The sequence below is a fragment of the Nycticebus coucang genome, chromosome 3, assembly GCF_027406575.1.
Source record: "Nycticebus coucang isolate mNycCou1 chromosome 3, mNycCou1.pri, whole genome shotgun sequence".
NCBI lineage: Eukaryota > Metazoa > Chordata > Mammalia > Primates > Lorisidae > Nycticebus > Nycticebus coucang.
Genome location: NC_069782.1, coordinates 62,793,739 through 62,811,034, shown reverse-complemented (window position 1 = coordinate 62,811,034; position 17,296 = coordinate 62,793,739). Strand labels below are relative to the sequence as shown.

General features: G+C 39.2%; 1 pseudogene; it reads left to right on the top strand.

Moving 5' to 3' along the window:
* The window catches only part of LOC128580975 (SAFB-like transcription modulator), a 28,147-nt pseudogene extending 11,130 nt beyond the window's left edge, over window positions 1–17,017 (top strand).
* Window positions 17,018–17,296: the final 279 nt, after the last annotated feature.

The window sequence follows — 17,296 nt, the reverse complement described above, 5'->3', positions numbered from 1 at the left end:
TTCCATTTTTAGTAGAGGTGGGGTCTTACTCTTGCTCAGGCTGATCTCAAACTTGTGAGCTCTGGTGATCTACCCACCTCAGTGTCCCAGATTACACTCCAAGTGCAAATCCCTGCGGCAGCCTGCTAGGATTACAGACCTGAGCCGCCACCCCCAGCCTGCATGTACTTATTTAACTAAGATATACTATAGTATTCCTGAGGGGAATAAGAGCTTGTCTGCCATTCAAGAACAAATCATTAGATTCCTTCAGTGAGCTAAGTACTAAGCCAATTATAGGGAACATGATGGCTATGAAAGGAATATAGTACTGGCTGCCATGGAGTTAACTCTAATTTTAAAGACAGATTTAAGTGAATAATGGCAAGTGTGTAATAGGAGGTCTTACTATGGATAAATGAGGAAGACCTTTGGGGAAGGACTGAGTATTTAATTTGAGGACTAAAGCATGAATAAGATTGAACTAGTCAAAGAATTGGGCTTAGTTGAGGGTTTTGAGTACATAATGACATTTCACATGGTAGGAACACCCAAGTGCAAATCCCTGGAGCAGAAGGGAGGGTAGTTGTCTTTGAATCAAGGAAAGACGGAGATTAACAAAACAAAGGAGGACTGATGGGAGAGGGTCAGGACTAGAAGGATGAAGAATTGGGGCTATACTCTAAAGCAGGCATCCTCAAACTGCGGCCCGCGGGCCACATGAAGTGGTGTGAATTGTATTTGTTCCCGTTTTGTTTTTTACTTCAAAATAAGATATGTGCCGTGTGCATAGGAATTGTTCATAGTTTGTTGTTTTTTTTTAAACTATAGTCCAGCCCTCCAACGGTCTTAGGGACAGTGAATTGGCCCCCTGTTTAAAAAGTTTGAGGATGCCTGCTTTAAAGCCACATCACAGAAAGCCTGTGTTCTTAAGTAGGAGAGTGTTGTAATTCAATGCATGACTTAAAGAGAGATAGTTCTGGTTTGAGAGTAGATTTTATTTCTTTATTTTTTTGAGACAGTCTCACTATGTTGCCCTCAGTAGAATGCTGTGGCATCATAGCTCACAGCAACCTCAAACTCGTGAGCTGAAGTGATCCTCTTGTCTTAGCCTCCTGAGTAGCTGGGACTATAGGCACCAGCCACAACACCTGGCTAATTTGTAGGGACAGAGTCTCACTCTTGCTCAGGCTGATCTCAAACTCCTGAGTTCCATCAATCCACCTGTTTCAGTGGATTGCTAGGATTACAGGCATGACCCACTGCACCTGACCCTGAGAGTAGAATTTAGGAAAAGTATGGTGTCAAAATGGGAGCCTATTATGCAGTTTAAAATGGGATATAAGAGCCTATAGTTGGGTGATAGTTAATGAATTATTACTATTAATTAATGGTAATGGGATTGCGGTATGTGAAATGTCTGTAGTGAAATGACTGCATAGGTATATAGCTGATAAAATCGAAAGAATTTAGTTGTTCCTTCATTTTTTTTTATTCACTAGAATATATATAGCACTTAATAAGTCCTAAGTACTATGCTAAGGATTGAGTATGGCACTGTCTTAGTCCATTTGTGCTGCTACAAAATACCTGAGACTGGGTATTTTATAAATAATAGAAACCTTTCACAGTTCTGGAGGCTGATAAATTCAAGATTAAGGCACCAATATGATCAGTGTTTGGCTAAGGCTTAACTCTTTTCTAAGATGATGTCTTGAATACTTTGCTTCCTCATGTGATGGAAAGAATAGAAGGAGGTGGGTGGTTAGGACTTTCCTTTAGCCATTTTATGAGAGCATTAATCCATTCACAAGGACAAGCCCTCATCACCTAAGCCTCTTAAAGGCTTAGGTTGCATTGGAGATTAAGTATTAACATGAATTTTTGAAGGAACACAAACTTCAAACTACAGCAAGAATAGTATAAAAATTAGACCAGGGCTTGTACTCTGGGAGTTTATAATCTAGTAGAGGAAATATAAAAACATCTCACCAAATTTATAATTTCAATTTGATGATGAATCTGAAAAAGAGGATATAATATTAGGAGTAAATATCCAACAATGTCTTTCTCTTCTTTTTAATGGGAGTGAGGGGAACAACAACAATAAAAAAAAGAAAAAAACTAGAAAGGTTATGCTGAGGATTGACATATAAACTGAGACCAAAAATATAGGAAGTAGGAATTAGCTAGATGGGCTAGAGACTGGGGAGAAGGGTGGTATGGTATGAGAAGTGTTCTATATGGAATATCATGGATCTTTTGATTTATTGGTTATTTGTATTTCTGATATAAGAAGGAAGGAGAGAACATCAAGGATTAATTACAGGTTCAATACTAACTTCCATTTACTGAAATAGGAGAAAACAATGAGGACATAAATCTTTAATATAGAACAGATAGGGAAAAAAATAACTGATTTCAGAAAAGTGATATAAATCAAGTAAAAGTAAATTTTTAAGATCCAAAAAACTAGAGTACTTCAATTTCTTATATAGAAAATCAAGGAATTAAACTCAGAGGCTTAGCTTTAAAAAAGTGTTCATGTGTCATATCAGTCTTACCAAGTTGGATTTGTTCTTATACAAAATTGTGGGTCTAGCTGGGGTCAAACATCCAAGATACTGCTTGCCAGAATTATGGAGAATCCTCAAAGAGCTAAAAGTAGCTTCCATTTTATCCCATAATTCCATTACTAGGTGTCTGCCCAGAAAAAATCATTTTATCATAACGACATTTGCATTTGAATGCTTATAGCAGCTCATTTCACAATCACAAAGATGTGAAAACAACCTATGTCCCCTTCAACACATGAATGGATTAATAAACTGTGGTACATGTGTACCATGGAATACTATCCAGCCATAAAAAAGATGGAGACTTGGTTGGTGCCTATGGCTCAAAGGAGTAGGGCATGGGCCCCATATGCTGGAGGTGGTGGGTTCAAACCCAGCCCCAGCCAAAAACTGCAAAAAAAAAAAAAAATGGAGACTTTGCATCTTTTGTATTTACCTGGAAGGATTTGGAGAACATTCTCCTATGCAAGGTATCTCAACAATGGATAAGCAAGCATCCCACATACTCAATATTAAGTTGAAACTAGTAGATTAACAACTATAGGCCCACACAAGAGAAAAACAATTAAATTCACAAAGCAGGGAGGGGGTTCATTAAGTTCTCACCTAATGGTTATATGGCATACTTCCTGGGTGAAGGACTCAGCTATAACTTGGAATTTACCTTACAAATGCAAACAATGTAACCTAATTGTATGTACCATCAGATTAATCCACAATTTTAAAAGAGAAATTTAAATGTCCAACGTTATAGATTTCATTGAGTAAAAAGAAAACAGCTCTTTTTTCAGAGGAAGAAAACCCCAATACTGCTTGCCAATTGGTACATCCATTGAGCCTGCCAAGCCTGAACTTCTGTTCTTACCTTACTCCAGTGCCTTGTCTTGTACTTAATTATATATACATTTGGTCGGTTAGAGAAAAATGTAAATCAGGCAGTCTTGAAGCACTCTTCTTTGTCTTATGATTCCACTAAGGGTACATAGCTGAGAGCAAAGGAATTGTTTTCAATTGGCTGAACTCTCTTTAAAGAAATGTCAAGAACCTGGTCTTGACCAAATGGTGAAAACAGGAGAGAGAGTAGGAGGTCTAGCAATTAAGTTCCTGAACTTGCCACTGTGTGCTTACATTGTCAGCACCATACAAACAACTCAGGTTTCATAACATTGGTATATCCATGTCTTATAGTTGTGTTAATATCAGCGTCTGGCAGTGTCTTGCTAAGTGTCATTCATTTTTGTTCCATGTTTTTGTGTGCTTGGAGAATGTGGAACTTATATTAATGAACAAATATTTGTAAATTTCTTCTTAAAATTGGCAAAAGTGGAAGTGAAATCAGGGACCTGTTCGTCCAAGTTTATGGGGATAATGCCATGAAGAAAATGGCAGTGTACAAATGGATTAAATGTTTTTCTGAGGGAAGAGAAAGTGTCAGTGATACAGAGAGGTCAGCGTAGCCAGTAACTAGCAAAACTAATGAAAACATTGCAAAAATTTATCAAATTATACATCAAAATTGTCAGCAGACTGAGAAGTGTAAGAGACCAAGTAAACATCAATAGAGTGAAAAGCAACATCTTTTTTTTTTTTTTTTTTTTTTTTTTATTGTTCGGGATTCATTGAGGGTACAATAAGCCAGTTACACTGATTGCAATTGTTAGGTAAAGTCCCTCATGCAATCATGTCTTGCCCCCATAAAGTGTGACACACACCAAGGCCCCACCCACCTCCCTCCTTCCCTCTTTCTTCCCCCCCATAACCATAATTGTCATTAATTGTCCTCATATCAAAATTGAGTACATAGGATTCATGCTTCTCCATTCTTGTGATGCTTTACTAAGAATAATGTCTTCCACGTCCATCCAGGTTAATACGAAAGATGTAAAGTCTCCATTTTTTTTAATGGCTGAATAGTATTCCATGGTATACATATACCACAGCTTGTTCATCCATTCCTGGGTTGGTGGGCATTTAGGCTGTTTCCACATTTTGGCGATTGTAAATTAAGCTGCAATAAACAGTCTAGTACAAGTGTCCTTATGATAAAAGGATTTCTTTCCTTCTGGGTAGATACCCAGTAATGGGATTGCAGGATCAAATGGGAGGTCTAGCTTGAGTGCTTTGAGGTTTCTCCATACTTCCTTCCAGAAAGGTTGTAGTAGTTTGCAGTCCCACCAGCAGTGTAAAAGTGTTCCCTTCTCTCCACATCCACGCCAGCATCTGCAGTTTTGAGATTTTGTGATGTGGGCCATTCTCACTGGGGTTAAATGATATCTCAGGGTTGTTTTGATCTGCATTTCTCTAATATATAGAGATGATGAACATTTTTTCATGTGTTTGTTAGCCATTCGTCTGTCGTCTTTAGAGAAAGTTCTATTCATGTCTCTTGCCCATTGATATATGGGATTGCTGGCTTTTTTCATGTGGATTAATTTGAGTTCTCTATAGATCCTAGTTATCAAGCTTTTGTCTGATTGAAAATATGCAAATATCCTTTCCCATTGTGTAGGTTGTCTCTTTGCTTTGGTTATTGTCTCCTTAGCTGTACAGAAGCTTTCCAGTTTAATGAAGTCCCATTTGTTTATTTTTGTTGTTGTTGCAATTGCCATGGCAGTCTTCTTCATGAAGTCTTCCCCCAGGCCAATATCTTCCAGTGTTTTTCCTATGCTTTCTTTGAGGATTTTTATTGTTTCATGCCTTAAATTTAAGTCCTTTATCCATCTTGAATCAATTTTTGTGAGTGGGGAAAGGTGTGGGTCCAGTTTCAGTCTTTTACATGTAGACATCCAGTTCTCCCAACACCATTTATTGAATAGAGAGTCTTTCCCCTAAGGTAAGTTCTTGTTTGGTTTATCGAAGATTAGGTGGTTGTAAGATGTTAGTTTCATTTCTTGGTGTTCAATTCGATTCCAAGTGTCTAAGTCTCTGTTTTTGTGCCAGTACCATGCTGTCTTGAGCACTATGGCTTTGTAGTACAGACTAAAATCTGGTATGCTGATGCCCCCAGCTTTATTTTTGTTACTAAGAACTGCCTTAGCTATACGGGTTTTTTTCCGGTTCCATACAAAACGCAGAATCATTTTTTCCAAATCTTGAAAGTACGATGTAGGTACTTTGATAGGAATGGCGTTGAATAGGTAGATTGCTTTGGGAAGTATAGACATTTTAACAATGTTGATTCTTCCCATCCATGAGCATGGTATGTTCTTCCATTTGTTAATATCCCTGCTATTTCCTTTCTGAGGATTTCATAGTTTTCTTTATAGAGGTCCTTCACCTCCTTCGTTAGGTATATTCCTAGGTATTTCATTTTCTTTGAAACTATGGGGAAGGGAGTTGTGTCCTTAATTAGCTTCTCATCTTGACTGTTATTGGTGTACACAAAGGCTACTGACTTGTGGACATTGATTTTATATCCTGAGACATTACTGTATTTTTTGATGACTTCTAGGAGTCTTGTGGTTGAGTCTTTGGGGTTCTCTAAGTATAAGATCATGTCATCAGCAAAGAGGGAGAGTTTGACCTCCTCTGCTCCCATTTGGATTCCCTTTATTTCCTTGTCTTGCCTAATTGTATTGGCTAGAACTTCCAGCACTATGTTGAATAGTAAAGGTGACAGAGGACAACCTTGTCTGGTTCCAGTTCTAAGAGGAAAAGCTTTGAGTTTTACTCCATTCAGTAAAATATTGGCTGTGGGTTTGTCATAGATAGCTTCGATCAGTTTTAGAAATGTGCCACCTATGCCTATACTCTTCAGTGTTCTAATTAGAAAAGGATGCTAGATTTTATCAAATGCTTTTTCTGCATCTATTGAGAGGATCATGTGATCTTTATTTTTGCCTCTATTAATATGGTGGATAACGTTTATGGACTTGCGTATGTTAAACCAGCCTTGCATTCCTGGGATGAAGCCTCCTTGATCATGATGAATGACTTTTTTGATGATAAGCTGTAATCTATTGGCTAGGATTTTGTTGAGAATTTTTCCATGTATATTCATGAGTGAGATTGGTCTGAAATTCTCCTTTTTGGTTGGGTCTTTTCCTGGTTTTGGTATCAGGGTGATGTTTGCTTCATAGAATGTGTTGGGGAAGATTCCTTCTTCCTCAGTTTTTTGGAATAATTTCTGCAGTACAGGAATAAGCTCTTCCTTGAAGGTTTGATAGAATTCTGGAGTCAAGCCATCTGGACCAGGGCATTTTTTAGTTGGAAGCTTTTTTATTGTTTCTTTGATCTTAGTGCTTAAAATTCGTCTTTTCAGGAGGTCTGTTTCTTCCTGGCTAAGTCCAGGGAGAGGGTGTGATTCTAAATATTGATCCATTTCCTTCACATTGTCAAATTTCTGGGCATAGAGTTTCTGGTAGTATTCAGAGATGATCTCTTGTATCTCTGTGGGATCAGTTGTTATTTCCCATTTATCGTTTCCGATTGAGGTTACTAGAGATTTTACTTTTCTATTTCTAGTTATTCTGGCCAATGGTTTATCTATTTTATTTATTTTTTCAAAAAACCAACTCCTTGTTTCATGAATTTTCTGAATGATTCTTTTGTTTTCAATTTCATTGATCTCTGATTTGATTTTGGATATTTCTTTTCTTCTACTGAGTTTAGGCTTCGATTGTTCCTCTTTTTCCAATTCCATAAGATCTCTTGTGAGATTGTTGATGTGCTCTCTTTCTGTTTTTCGAATGTAGGCATCTAAAGCGATGAATTTTCCTCTCAAAACTGCTTTTGCAGTATCCCACAGGTTTTGGTAGCTTGTGTCTTCATTGTTGTTATGCTCAAGGAAGTTAATGATTTCCTGTTTTATTTCTTCCTGCACCAATCTGTTATTCAACAGAAGATTGTTTAATTTCCATGCCTTTGGGTGGGGTTGAGCATTTTTATTAGAGTTGAGTTCCACCTTTACTGCCTTATGGTCTGAAAAGATACAAGGTAAAATTTCAATTCTTTTGATTCTGTTGATATTTGTTTTGTGTCCCAGGATATGATCAATTTTGGAGAATGTTCCATGGGGTGATGAGAAGAATGTATATTCTTTATCTTTGGGGTGGAGTGTTCTATATGCGTCTATCAAGCATAGTTGTTCTAGGGTCTCATTTAAATCTCTTATATCTTTGTTTAATTTCTGTTTAGAGGATCTGTCCAGCTCTGTAAGAGGAGTGTTAAAGTCCCCTGTTATGATGGTATTATCAGATATCATATTGCTCAGACTGAGTAAGGTCTGCTTCAAGAATCTGGGAGCATTTAAATTGGGTGCATAAATATTTAGAATTGAAATGTCTTCTTGTTGTATTTTTCCCTTGACCAATATAAAGTGACCATCTTTGTCTTTTTTGACTTTAGTTGCTTTAAATCCACATGTATCTGAAAATAAGATTGCAACTCCTCTTTTCTTCTGAATTCCATTTGCCTGAAAAATTGTCTTCCAACCCTTGACTCGGAGCTTTAATTTGTCTTTTGAAGCCAGGTGTGTTTCTTGCAGACAGCAAATGGATGGCTTGTGTTTTTTAATCCAGTCAGCCAATCTATGTCTCTTCAGTGGGGAATTCAAGCCATTAACATTTATTGAGATAATTGATAAGTGTGATAGTATTCTATTCGTCTTATTTGGTGAGAGTCCATTGCTTAGTTTTATCTTTTGCATCAGTGTGGAGGTTAGGTTCTGTCCTTTGATTTCTGAGTTCTTACTTTGCTGCTGATCCATTGTGGTGGTCAGTGTGCAGAACAGGTTGAAGTATTTCCTGTAGAGCTGGTCTTGTTGTGGCGAATTTCCTCAATGTTTGTATATCCGTAAATGATTTGATTTCTCCATCAGTTTTTAAGCTTAGCTTAGCAGGGTACAGAATTCTGGGCTGAAAATTGTTCTGTTTAAGTAGATTAAAGGTAGATGACCATTGTCTTCTTGCTTGGAAAGTTTCATTAGAGAAGTCTGCCGTCACTCTGATGGATTTGCCCCTGTAAGTCAACTGGCACTTACTCCTGGCAGCTTGCAGAATCTTTTCTTTTGTCTTGACTTTGGACAGGTTCATCACAATGTGTCTTGGAGAAGCTTGGTTAGAGTTGAGGCGACCTGGGGTCCGATAGCCCTCTGAAAGCAGTGTGTCAGAATCTTTGATGATGTTTGGGAAATTTTCTTTTATAATATTCTCTAGTATGGCTTCCATTCGTCTTGGGCATTCTTCTTCCCCTTCTGGAATTCCTATAACTCGTGTGTTGGAACGCTTCATAAAGTCCCGTAATTCTGACAGTGAACGTTCTGCTTTCTCTCTCTTCTTTTCTGCCTCTTTTACTGTCTGAGTTATCTCAAGAACTTTGTCTTCTACCTGTGAAATTCTTTCTTCTGCATGGTCTAACCTGTTGCTGATACTTTCCATTGCATCTTTAAGTTCCCTAATTGACTGTTTCAGTTCCTTCAGCTCTGCTATATCCTTTTTATATTCTTCATATCGTTCATCTCTTATTTGATTCTGTTTTTGGATTTCCTTTTGGTTATTTTCCACTTTATTAGCAATTTCCTTCATTGTTTCCATCATTTCTTTCATTGTTTTCAACATGTGTATTTTAAATTCCCTTTCTGTCATTCCTAACATTTGTTTACAGGTGGAATCATCTGCAGTAGCTACCTCATGGTCCCTTGGCGGGGTTGTTCTGGACTGGTTCTTCATGTTGCCTGGAGTTTTCTGCTGGTTCTTCCTCATGAGTGATTTATTTTATCTGTTTCCTTGACCTAAATTTTCCTTTCACTTCCTCTTGCTCTTTAAGTTCTTGTGCCTGTGGACTAAGGGTTACAGGACCAGAAGGGTGAGAAGGTTGAAGAGCTAAAAAGGGATGAAAGAAAGGAGAACCGAGTGATAAGAAAAAAAAGAAAGATAGAGAAAGGAGAGGGGGTGGGTATAAGGAATATTGACAAAAAGAAGAGAGGCACAGAAAGAGGGAGACAAGGCAATATAGGTGTACAGGGGGGTACTTTCACACAACCTTAAAAAACCCCACCTTCTGGGGGTGCCCAGTTGGGTGGTTCCCTTGAGGTCAGCAGCTCTTTGCTTACCTGATCAGACACAGTACCCCACCTCCACCAAGTAGAGAAGAAAGACAAAAATGGTATAAATCAAACCAAAACAAGCAAACAGAAAACTTTACGGGGATAAAATTGGGTGAAAAACCAAATGATAGCGGTAGAAACACTAGCAAAAATGAAGTTCTAGTTATTAAAAAAGGCAGCAATGGGAAATTATAATTAAACTAGAAATATTGAGAAAGAAAAAGGGATCTGTATGGAAAAGATTGAAATTAAAAAACAAAAAAAATCAACTACATCAAAATAAACAAAAGAAAACAACCAAACAAAAAAAAAGAAAAAAATACACAACCAAAAACAAAGCAGTTTGTATATGTTATTGAATATTGTCTGGGCAACACGTGGTCTTCTGGGGTATGAGATGTTAATCACAGTTCTGATACAACTGGAGGCTTCCGATTTCTCAAACCCCAGCAGGTAGACACCCTAAATCTCTCTTCAGCCTACTTAAAAGGCACTTTGAACTTGTAAACTTGCTGAGCAGAAGCTTTCCCAGCTTTCTCGCTGGAATCACTGCTGAAGTGGCTATCCACTTACCCAGTGTGCCAAAACCGGTCTCACTCTGCCCCTGAGGGTTAGGGCTGCAAGGCGGCTCAGACCCCACCCTTAGGCTACTTGGTTGCTGGGTTACCAGCTCCCACCCATTTCTAGCTCTGTGACCCTGAGGGCAGAGCTTGCTGGGGCAGATCACTGACAATGGTTCCGTGTGACCTACCGCCAAACACTATTAGCTCCGTCTGGCTCAGCGGCTCAGAATGGGGCCCTAGACAACAGCCAAAGTTCTCTGCACTCCCGCTCAGGCCTTCCCCAAGGCAGTTCATCTCAGTGCCAAGTCCAAGGACATCAAAACAGTTCACAGGTAAGGCCTTTCTGGTTTGCAGTCTCGCTGCTACTGAACTTACAGTTGTGGGCGGGTTTAGATGGATTGAACACACGCGACCACTTGCCGGTTTTCCACTGTTTTAGTCCTCCTCTTGGGGTCCAGAAGTCTCTCCTGACTCCCTGTATCCTCATAGGAGTGATGATAGTCAGATCCCACCAGCCAGAGATGCCTGGCGTCCTATCTCCCCAGACTCATGGTGCCCAGATGCAAGGAAGCTGTTACTCGGCCGCCATCTTGCTCCGCCTCCTCCGTGAAAAGCAACATCTTTACTGAAAATCTGGGCTAACAACTCATGGCTCTTGCATCATGGTAATGTACCAATTCACATAGCTCTGTCTGTGGGGAAGTTTTTAGCCAGTAAACAAATAATTGTATTGGAGCATTCTCCCTACTCACCTTGTCTGGTCCCCAGTGATTTTTTTCTTTCCCTAAAGATAAAGAAAGTAGTACAAGAAAGACGTTTTGATGACATTCAGAACATCAAGGGTAATATGATAACAGCTTTGATGGCCATTCCTGAAAAAGAGTTCCAGAATTACTTTGAAAGGTGGCCTAGGTGCTGGCATTGGTGCATAACCACCCCAGGGGAGTTCTTTGAAAGTGACTGTAGTGACATGCAGCAGTGAGGTATGTAGCACTCTTTCTAGGACAAGTTTGTCAACTTAATTGTCAGGCTTTGTAAACAATCCAGAGAATGAGGCATGAGTGTCCTTGTTTCAGGCAGCTTGAGAAAAAGTTGTCTTATTTAGGTCTTGATTTTGCCTTTTGAGGAGTCAACATAAAGCTGAGGGGGGGTGACAAACTTAAAGGGGTCCTTTCTCCATAATAATATGATTTTTAAAATTCACATTGCCTACAACTAACAGGGTAGATTGCCAGCCAGTAAATGTAGGAGTGAGGAAATTAAGAAATCACCATTTGGCAATCATATTACAACAGTTCAGTGAGGAAACATCACTGAATGATATTTTTTTCTACTCAAATAGGTAACTTGACCCCCAACTTCACATCCTTCATAAAAGTTAAATGGATTCAATCAAACTTAAAATAACATAGAAGAATATTTTCATGGCTTTAGGGGTTGGGAAATACTTTCTTAAATAAGACATAAGTATGACTATGACTAATTATAAAGAAAGATATATAAACTAGACTAGGTTAAAATTGAAAATTTGTTCATCAGAACATACCTGTAAGAAAGCCTTATAATGAGTAATTCTTCTCATTCTCTTCTTAGAAGAAACATTAATTGACAGAAGTTTTTATGGTATCCAGAATATATTGAAAACTCTTATAAATTAATTCCAAAAATTAAAATAATAAAAAATAGTAAGAGGCTTGACCAAACTCTTTACAAAACTGTACTAATGGACAATAAACATGAAAAATAAAGTTTTTTTTATCCAATCAGACAAATAAAAATTAAATCTGCCACTGCACACATATCAGAATGGCTAAATGCTAAAAGAGTAACAATACCAAGTGTTAAAGACAAGGTGGAGAAACTGGAATTTTCATGTACTTCTTGTTGGGAGTATAAAGTAGATATGTGTATTTTTTTTTTAGTAGCCAGGCATTGTGGCAGGCACCTATAGTCCCAGCTACAAGGGAGGCTGAGGCAAGATAATCACTTAAGCCCAAGAATTTGAGGTTGCTGTGAGCTGTGACACCACGCCACTCTGCCAAGGGTGACATAATGAAACTCTGTGTCAAAAAATAAATAAATAAATAAATAAAAATATCAGGATTAGTGGACTTTCATCTAATACCAAAACTGCTGATTTGAATAACCTCTTTGGTAAATATGGAAAGGTTCTAAGAGCAAAGATAGTTACAGATGCTCAAAGTCCTGGGGCAAAATGCTATGGCATTGTAACTATATCTTCCAGCACAGAGGTGTCCAGATGTATCGCATATCTTCATCACACTGAGCTTCATGGACAACTGATTTCTGTTGAAAAAGTACAAGGTAGGCTGGGCACGGTGACTCACGCCTGTAATCCTAGCACTCTGGGAGGCCGAGGCAGGTGGCTGGCTTGAGCTCACAGGTTTGAGACCAGCCTGAGCAAGAGCTAGACCTTGCCTCTAAAAATAGCCGCATGTTGTGGGATGCCTGTAATCCCAGCTACTCAGGAGACTGAGGCAAGAGAATTGCTTGAGCCCAAGAGTCTGAAGTTGCTGTGAGCTGTCACACCACAGCACTCTACCAGGGGTGACAAAGTGAGACTCTTTCTCAAAAAAAAAAAAGAGAGAGAGAGAGAAAGAAAGGGTGGTGCCTGTGGCTCAGTGAGTAGGGCGGCATATACCAAGGGTAGTAGGTTCAAAGCCAGCCCCAGCCAAACTGCAACAAAAAAATAGCCAGGCATTGGCTTGGCATCTGTAGCTCAAGTGGCTAAGGCACCAGCCACATACACCAGAGCTGGAGGGTTCAAATCCAGCCCGGACCTGCTAAACAACCATGACAACTACAACCAAAAAACAGCTGGGCATTGTGGCGGGCATCTGCAAGTCACAGCTACTTGGGAGGCTGAGGCAAGAGAATTGCTTAAGCCAAGGAGTTGGACATTGCTGTGAGCTGTGATGCCACAGCACTCTACCCAGGGTGACAGTTTGAGGCTCTGTCTCAAAAAAAAAAAAATAGCCAGGCATTGTGGTGGGCACCTGTAGTCCCAGCTACTTAGGAAGCTGAGGCAAGAGAATTGCCTAAGCCCAAGAGCTGGAGGTTGCCATGAGCTGTGACACCACAGCACTCTACCGAAGGCAACAAAGTGAGACTCTGTCTGTAAAAAAAAAAAAAAAAAGAAAGAAAGAAAAAGATAACCTTTCTAGGAAAGAAATGAAGAAAGAAAATAATGAAAAGAGTAGTTCATGAAGTTCTGGAGAAAACAATATATATATATGAGTGATAAAAGTAGCAAGACACAAGCCTGTGTCAAAAAAGAAAAGATGGTCTGAGAAATCTGAAAAAAAGAAAGTAAGGATATTGAGAAAATACAAGGTAAAGATGAGACAAATGACAGTGAAGCAAGTGGCCAAAATTCAGACTCAATTAAAAAAAAAGAATATATATATTCTTTATACATATATAAAGGGAGAGACAGACAGACAGACAGACAGACAGACACAACCAGCCAGGAACCAAAGAGCTGCAGCCTTGGGATCTCCAAGACCTCCACTGGAAATCTCCAACTCAAGGTGACTTTCAAAGAAGTATGAATTAGGGGTATAACTTCACTCCCAGATCCTGTTAGAGACCCAGCTGGGCTTGGCTTTCATAAGGAGAAGCTTTGGTCCCAGCAAACACATCTGGAAGTCTGCAGACAACTACATCCTGATATTGAGGATTAGATTGTGTATTGAAGATTTCTAAGAACTCCCAAGAAACACATAAAGGATCATTTCAGCTCAGTTGCCTGCCAAGGAGTGACCCCTGGGAACCATGGCCAAAAGTCTGTATGCAGAGGTGACCTCCCCAGTTTGCCTGGATGTCTTCACCAATCCTGTCTCCTTGTATTGTGGGCACACCTTCTGTGTTGATTGCATCTGAAGTTGGGCATCAGAAAGGCAGGGTTCAAAATTGATCTGCCCCATGTGCTGAGCATCAACAGAGAAACCTCTCATGGAAGAATGGCAGACCCCTCTCATCAAGAAGCATGGGCCCCTCCTAGAGCACATGAGCAGTGAGCTCCAGTGGTTCTGGGAAGATATGAGCCTGGATTCAGCCACTGCCAGCTCCCTTCTTATTGTGTCCGAGGACCTAAGGAGCGTGCAGCATGCAAAGAGCCATCAGTACATGCTGGAAGATCCCAAGAGATTCACCCACCTGGCTTGTGTCCTGGGTACACTGAGCTTCTCCACTGGCCGACATTACTGGGAGGTGGATGTGGGAGAGGTGAAGGAGTGGTCTCTGGGTGTCTGCAAGGAGTCAGTTGACAGAAGGCAGAGTGATTTATTCTCTGAACATGGCTTCTAGATCATCAGCATGAAGGCAGGAGCAATCTGTGCCAACTTCATCTCAGAAAGTAGGATTCCTGCAAGCCCTGGACGTGGGTGTGTGGGAATTTTCCTGGATGTTGAGATGGAAGAAATCCAGTTTTTTGATGTTGGAAATCATGCCCTCATTTATATATATATAGTCCTGTCTCATCTCTGGAGCTGTTTTGTCAGTTTTTCCTTCTTGACCGGCCAGGACAAGATGATGGTGGTGTCCTGAGAATCTGCCCACGAGAAATTGAACTCTTCCTAGGAGCTTTGCAGAGAAGTCAAAGAGATCTTTGGCCTGAAAATGTCAGAATAATCAAGGACCAGACAGTGTGCTGCAGTGTCAAATATTGTTAAGTGCATTTTGTAGACACTATAGCAACAGTGATATAGATTTGTTTATGGTAAATATTTTAGGCTTGTAGGTAAATAACTGAGATATTTGGGAATGTTATGAAGCACATGAAGCCTTGGTTTTCTAGTCTGTAAGTTGGGATAATTACATCTCAGTCAAATAGCTATCATGATTAGAGATATCACTGTAGTAACATTTCTAGCAAATCATCAATAGAGAGTAATAGGTTTTGAGTTAAGTAGATACTAGATTTTGTGGAAAAACTGTTTTTTATTTTATGGCTTTTTTGTGGAATGTCTGATAAGTCGTCTGTGGACGAAGAATCAGCTAGAACCAATGCAAGATGCTTTGATAAGGCATAAAATTTCAGAAAGAGAGAAATAGGTCCTGGGGAAAACTAAGATTCTCATTTTTAAAAAATTTTATTTATAGAGACAGAGTATCACTTTATTGCCCTCGGTAGAGTGCTGTAGCATCACACTGCTCACAGCAACCTCCAACTCCTGGGCTTAGGCGATTCTCTTGCCTTAGCCTCCCAAGAAGCTGGGACTACAGGCGCCCACCACAATGCCCAGCTATTGTTTTGTTGCAGTTTGGCCAGGGCCGAGTTTGAACCCACCACCCTGGGTATATAGGGCCAGCTCCCCAACCACTGAGCCACAGGCACTGCCCAAGTTTCTCATTTTTATTTTCTCTGAAACACAGTTTCTTGAGAGACAAAAAAGTTTGACCAACCATATTGTGAGTGGTGATTCATATTATACTGGGAATTGTCCTTTGCCCATTTCAACAATTGACCTGTTGTGTAGTTGTCAGTATACTAGGCTATGTATGATAAGCATGAAGATGCCAATAGGTTTAATGAAATCTCAAGTTTATAAAATAATAACAAATTCAAAAACTTCTGGAATCAATTACATAAAGGATGAAATGACTGTTCTGAAGACTGGATCCCTGAATATCTGCCGAGGAGATGCAGGTTTACTTGCGAAACCCCTGTGTGCTTTCTGAGATGAAAGGCCATCTCCCAGCAAGCTCGAACTTCGGACAAGTGTTGCTGATTTTTTATTTGTAAGAATCGTTTATCAACCACATTAACACATTAACATGTATTCATCATACATTTGTTTTTAAAAATTAATATATATATTAATATATATATATTAATTTATTATATATTTATTATATAATAAATATATATATGGAAAATATATATATATGGAAAAAGGAAAAGGGAGTAAGTTCAAAGAGCCTAGGGTATATGGTAACTTTAGACCAAACTAAAGGAGATCATAGTAGGCCCTGAAGAGGAAGATATGAGAAAATTCATAGGAAAAGCAAGGAAAAAGAGAGAGCTAATTTAGACAAAAATGGAACAAAGACTACAGAAGGAAAGAGATTTTACCTTTTGAAAAGTTGAAGGAACAAAGTTTGAGACACCATTTAGTTCATTTTGAAAGACAATGGAACTTCAGAGACAAAGATTGCAGAAAGTGTCAAGAGTAAGAAGATATTAGAATAATTCATGAATGGGAAGAATGTAAACGTTTATATAGAGAGAGCCCATGTCTAGAAATTGAAAGGCAAAAACTAGAGAAAGACAGAATGGAACATGAATCCTTGGAAAGGGAAACATTCATATGGAACAGGAATATTGTAAGAAAGCTGAACAGATTGCTTAAGAGCAAGAGGAACTCAGAAGGCAACAGCAGCAGCTTCATTATAAACAAGAGGAAAGGAGTTCTTTGATACACCCAGGTGATGTAGATCATAGGAGAGATGATTCTTCCTGGAGTGAGAAGAAAAAAATTGTCTCTAGATACAGATGCATGATTCAGCCATGGATCTGACTACTCTGGCCAACAGAACAGATTTAGTGACTTTGATCACTGAGAGAGGGCCAGGTTTCCTGAAAGTTAAGCAGTACAGTCTTCATCTTTTGAAAGGAGGAAACACTTTATTGGTCGAAGAGAAGGGGAAAGGGCACTACCTACTACACAACAAGAAGATCCAAGCTTTGAAAGGTATCCCCAAAATTTCAGTGACTCCAGAAGAAATTAGCCTCTGCACCAAGAAATGAACTTAGAGAATCAGACAGGCAAGATGTATAAGGGGCGCAAGATGAAAGGATAGCAGTGATCCTTCACGACAGGCAAAAATAGGTTACATAATACTTACAAATGCAAGGAACGATTTTATTTTCTAAAAATTAGACAGCAGACTTTTAAAGCTTAAACAGCCTTCAAAATGGAGGCTGGAATTGCTTGGTGGTAAAAAGTAAGTCTAGAGCCAGAAACCCACAGAGCTAAGGCTGCAGATTACACCACTACCACGCAGCTGTACTATGTAACCTATTTTTGCAGAAGATACTGTTATATCAACTGCATCCATAATCCTGGTTTTTTAAGAAAGTAATTTTTAAAAATAAACCTACATGTTCT